The following is a 6,291-nucleotide window of genomic DNA, read 5'->3' on the forward strand; positions in this document are numbered from 1 at the left end:
AACCTAAGTTAAACTGAAAGTAAAAATGAGAAATAATTTTGGCCGGTAGATGTAGACCATACACCACACAAAGCCAGTGTCATCCATGGTGGAAGCACACGGGCTTCAGAAAAGATCATAATCTTCAGAAATACTGAAATAAACTTCCAAGAGAAATCTGTGCTCTAAGAGCTCAAGAAAAATCCCCAGCAGGAGTAATTTTGAGAAGAGACTGCCTTCCAGAGTTTCACCAGGGGATCACTCACTGCCCTGCTACCAAGTGATTGACTACCATTTTGTGAAGAAGGTCATGTGGTGTTTTCAGTGTGGCCAGGACCCAGGATAATCCTCCTGCAGCCCAGCTTTCCTCTTCTGTTTGTCATTTTAATGCTGTGGTTTATACTTAATGCTGCTGTGAGTGACAGCTCCTATGACAGCTGCCTGTGTATCTCCCAGATAACGACGGCTGCCCTGATTACCCATCGCGGCGTTAGGATGTTTAGGAGAAGCCTTTGGTTGCTCAGTTAACAGAATAATTGGAAATGAGACTGCTACCTGTGGTGACCGTAATGTGAAATCAGTATCTTCTAAAAATCTTGTCAGTGTTCATCTCCAGGAATGACCCTGTCCCCTCAAAAATGCCGAATTTCTGAAAGTTGATTTGTAATGTTACCAATTGGATGATACCAATCCCTGATCCTTTGGTACAGACCTCCACAATGCTTCCCAAACACCACTAGGTGTTAATTACTAACACTCATCTGCGGGTTCTAACCAAAATTTTGTCAGGCAGCTCTGGGAATTTCTGTGACAATGAGCAACAGCTAACAGGAAAGCAAAAAAAACCCAACCCAAACCAATCAACAAAAAAGCAACCAGACTGCTCTCAGGGCAGGCAGTGAGATGATGGAATGAATGGCCCAAAGTTAAAGGGGTGAGTTATAATGATTGCTTTGTAATTTGTTAGTCCTACCCAAGCATTTTTACTCCTGCTGTAGATGTTGCCAGTGCCAGCAAGATGTGGCAGCAAACACCTAAGCCTTTTCCTAAGCCTCCACTCACCAGTATGTGGCTACTGCACTGAAGCTTTGTTAAAAAATAGAAGAATAAAATATGTGTTTGCACCCACACAAATAAATGCGAAGGGCTGGAACATGTCTGGAACACCAGGTCCTCTGGCTTGTGATACCTCTGTTTTGCCCTGCCTCTCTGGACAATGAGAGAGAAAAGGCCAAAAGGATCCTGAAAGTCTGAAACATTATCAGATCGCAGCCTTGCAGCAGAGCAGAGCTTGGGGCTGAGGGCATGACCTCAGGACTTTCACTGTTTTCAAGGATCTGTAACTCAAGGAGGCACAAGAGCTGCATACCAGCATGTCCATGACTGGACAATGGTCTTGCTTGAGTTATAACAGCACTTTTCCTTTCCTTCTTGTACACTGTCCTTTTAAGAAGAACAAACCTCTTCAACTTCTGCATCATGACTTTCTGAAAATGCCCAGTTCCTTGTTATTCCAAATAAATTTACCAAAATCTGACAAAAACTTTCAGTGATTTCTTTGCACCAGCAACATCACTTTAACACAACTTACACTTTATATCATCCAAAATTCTCAAATTACTCCAGTTCCTTTTCCCTTTTATTTCAGGCAGCTCAGATTTTCTTTTGGAGTTTAACTGCAGTAAATAGAGCTCTTATTATTGACTGCTGTGAACCTTCTAAGAGCATATTTATTTGTTCTTCCACAAACTTCTCTTGGTGTGACTAGCCCTGACTTAGATGTATACATGTATGAACTAGCAGTGTTGCAGCTTTATCTGTATTTGCTCAGGTTGTGAGTCAAAGTTGAGTAAATGGGCAAGAGGGAGTATTTGTCTTTGCAGCCCATTCTTCATGCAATTCCTGTTTCCTATTTATCTCCTTTTTCTCTGGCAGTGTTTTCACTGAGGACTCCAAGGCTAAAATTGCCCCTTCCCTGTCCTGCACAGAGGTGGCTCATCACACCATCTCTGTCTGTAGGGGCTCCTGCTGGATATTTGTCTGTTTGAACATTCTGGACTTACAGCAATCAGAAGTGTATTTCTGTATCAAATTCCATTGCAGATGGCTTGCTCAGTTTATTTTACCAGCAATCCTCAGAAGTGTCAGGGACAAGTGGGACAGCAGACCATGTCCTGCTCAGCAAAACACTGAGATTGCAAGTTCTGTCCCACTCTGTGCAGCAACAGTCCTCACAAACCTGTTGGTAAAGCTGTTTTGAAAGACAGACACAGCAACCCTAAAATAATCCACTGGTCAAGAAAATCTCTGGGGATTTAGAGTCACATTCTTAATCTTCCTAAATTTGTCTGCTTTGTCTTGGTCTATTCAGAAATTGTTCTGGATCTAAGATATCTCTTCCAGCAACCTCCCCCCCCACACTTGAAACTGGTAACAGACTAAAAGAAAACACTTGGGTTTAATAAACCATCATTTTCCTGCTACATCAGTCAATTCTGTGTTTGGGCTCTGCCCCCCTGGGTCTGGATATTGTCCTTCTTGAAGGGAAGGAAGTCTCTTTTTTCTTCTCTGTAGTTTTCATCTAGCCTTACTACAGTCACTCAGCTTACTGGGATAAACAGCAAATTTAAGGCCACCCGCTGCTTCCCCTTTTCCTTGCCCTCCACCTGCCTCGAGGCTGCACTGATCTGACTTCATGCAGCAGGAGAACACGTGTAATTGTGTGATTTAGCTCTGGTGCTGTCAGTACAGCCTAGACGCACTAGGAGAAAGACAACAGAACAAAACATCCATTTCTTCTCAGCTCTCTTGCCGGCCTCGCTGCAGTGGGCAGGGATGAGCAGTTCTGCACAAAAGTGGAGAGGACTCCTTGTGAGAACCTGCAGAAAAAGGTAGGAAACAGACCTGACCTTCTGACTGCTCTATTTGTTGCCTCTAAGCAAGGCTGGAGAAGAAATGCCACAACCCTACTGCTTTTTGTATCCTTAGGCTACAAAGGGAGAGACTGGGCCTCCCTGGCAATACCCCAGAGCACCTGATTCGTAGTGCATGAAACAGGCAGGAGCAGAACATGGCCCACCTGCCTTTACCAACCTCCTGCAAATTGGAAGCTCACGCATCTTACCTTGTGCAACGCCGAGGGCAAGCAGAGGCCACACTCTGTGTGTGCATGTGCCTGCTCTTGTCACATGCACTTTGTCCCTCTTTACACAGCTGTAGCTGAGTCAGGTTAATGATTTTATATACCCCAACCGAACACGTAATTGTGAACAAAGCAAAAGAGAGTCATGGAGAGTTCAGAAAAATATCAGGAAGGATATCTTCTCTACCTTAATAATCTTCCCAAAATAGAGATGAAATTTAAAAATAAATCCATTGTCTTGACTAGATCATTAAAAAACAAACAAAAAAGTCCAACCAACACCCTCCCCAAAGAATCAAAACAAGCAAAACAAATCCATCCCACACAAGCCAAAGGAAGTCTTTTACCAACATCAGCAAGTCATGCTGAATTATTCAACAGTGTGGAGTTGACACTATTGAACGTATGAAGCTGGGACACAATATCTCACCACCTCTCAGGACACCCTGTGCTCTCCCCTCTAGAGCATCCCTTTTGTAGAGAGCTTAGAACAACTGTTTAAGGTATCAGAACAGGGACCTAAGTAAGGACAAGTAATCCTTACAAAATAAGGCTGAAACACTGAATTCTAAAGGACCCTATTATAGAGAATAGGGATTGCAAACACTTCCTCAGCTGTGTTGCCCTCACCACCTCTCAGGACACCCTGTGCTCTCCCCTCTAGAGCATCCCTTTTGTAGAGAGCTTAGAACAACTGTTTAAGGTATCAGAACAGGGACCTAAGTAAGGACAAGTAATCCTTACAAAATAAGGCTGAAACACTGAATTCTAAAGGACCCTATTATAGAGAATAGGGATTGCAAACACTTCCTCAGCTGTGTTGCCCCACACAATAATGCTAGCAGCGTGCCCATACTAGATGCAGGAGACATGCTGTTAGCACGTTCACTGATAAATTATTTGTATGATTACCGTTACTGCGCTTTGCCATGATTTTTGGCACTTCCAGAAACACTGAAGTGAGCATACATATGTAAAGATCTAATGCTAAGGATAAGCCCCTGCAGTAGAGTGCTTTGACAACACCTTCCTATCACCTCCTGAACTCTGCTCCTGCACGTGTGCGTGCTGTGGCCAGCAGGCGATGCTCAAATACCTCGGAAGGAAGGAGGAATTTTAACTGCCTTTTCACTGAAAGCGCTGGAATCCTGTCAAGTGGCAAGAATGTGCCATCACCCAAACGTGACAGGCTTCATTTGTAATCTTTTGGTTTATCTGATTTACAAGCAGTTAACTACTCTCATGTCATCAACAGCGAGTTCCAGATGTTTCAAATAAGAAGAATGAAAGTGCTATACAGTAATCAACCGATAAATGAAGTCTCTCAGTAGTCCCTGAAGGTTTGTGCTCTAATCTGAAGTGTCACACGCTTGTGTAGGCACATGTACCCAAAGTCAATATATGAGGTAACAGGAGAAATATTTCGGGAGTCTGTTGTGGAATCCAGATTTATGGAGATAAATAAGTAGACCAGTAATAACTGTGGCATAAGGAGAAACAGCAGGATACTGAGAATAAGAATTTCAATTAGAGGGGAATTGCAGGAAACAGCATGTCTATGGGAAGACTAGAACATCTCTGCACAAGTAATCTTCCTTCCTTGAAGGAAATAGATAGTTGTGATGTGCTGTTGGAGCTGGAGATGCAGCTGCCCCCAGAAATGAAGGTGGTGTCCAAACTGGCAAGGCACAGAAAGAGGATGGCCACTAATTTCATGGCATAAACTCAGTCACATGTCACACACCAGCTAAGGTTACCAAAGTTCTAGCTCACACATGCCTGGAGCAGAACACTAAAACAAACACTGCAGCAATATTCAATTAAAAGCAACCAAACAACAACAAAAAAACCCTCACAAACAAACAGAAACCGCAGAAAGTTTGTTAGACTGTTCTACCATTCTGTGGTTCTGTTCTCAAGACTGGTTTATTGACCATCAAATACAAAAATATCTACCAGCAGCTAATGATTTACCGTGCTTTTATTACGAAATCTCATGTATCTTATTACTTGTGGACCTCAATATCTCTATCAGCTCAACAATAATCCACTGAGCAACCTCAGTTTTTACTTACTGCACACTGTTCATGTCATCAGGATGAGCTGCAGCAGCCTCTCCCCAGCAATCTCACAAAGCTTTGCAGAAATATTTGGGCACAACTTCACACTCTACTGATCAAAGTCAAATACACAAAGCCCACTCCATTCTGCAAGTCCTCCCCTACCTTGCCTCCAGAACAGATGCTGTCCAGCCTACTTTTCTTAGAGATTGGTATTTTTACTAGCATTAGTAAACCCATATTTCAAATCCACAACATTTCACATTTTTGATTTGTACATCAGTTCAAACAGGATTTGCTTGGCACTTCCCATCCCTTCAAAACAGATAATCAGATTAGCATAACTCAGTGTCTTGGATACCTGCCTGAATTCCATTGTGTTTCACCTCTCATCCTCACTTCCAGACTTTTCCTAAGTCATCCCTCACTGCCTTTTACCTGAAAATGCCTTGGAAAGCATCAAGATATTGTCTATGACTAGCACACAGTCAACTAATATGGGTGACAATGATTTTGAGACTGCAGCAGAGCAGCTGAGGGCACATGCAATCGGCATGACCACAGAAACCTGAACACCCTATGGGGTGTTCAAACACAGCCAAACTTCTGAACAAAGTGAAGCTACCAGGCTAAAATTGGACCAGGGAGCTTGCCATAAAACTGCTTTTTCATTTCTTCTTTTTTAAGAGAAAGGAAACAAAACCACTAACTTCTATATTTTGTCACAACATGATTTGGACTAAGGATTACTTTCAGACTAAATCTGGCAGTGATGGTCACTTTTTTCAGACTCCTAATAATCAGTTTTAAAATGATTTATCAGCCACCAAAATGTTGACACTTCTCCAAAATGCTACGTTTTGTCTACATTTGCCCTGTCTTCATGCAGCTCAGCAATTTGTCCTCTCTTAACCTTCCTATTAATTTACTTTTTCTCAGATATCTATACAGTGAGTAGCATAGTAAGATTTTTGGAAAGTCCAGGAATTTGGGAGTCTAGACAAAAACCCAGGGCTCCCAAGAGAGCTGAAGAACAGACACAGTAGAACATTTAGATGACCTATGACACACCAGAAACCTAAATTCTAGAAAAACTTTTAAGATCTGAGG

This window comes from Acanthisitta chloris, unplaced genomic scaffold, assembly GCF_000695815.1.
Source record: "Acanthisitta chloris isolate BGI_N310 unplaced genomic scaffold, ASM69581v1 scaffold11800, whole genome shotgun sequence".
Classification (NCBI taxonomy): Eukaryota; Metazoa; Chordata; class Aves; order Passeriformes; family Acanthisittidae; genus Acanthisitta; species Acanthisitta chloris.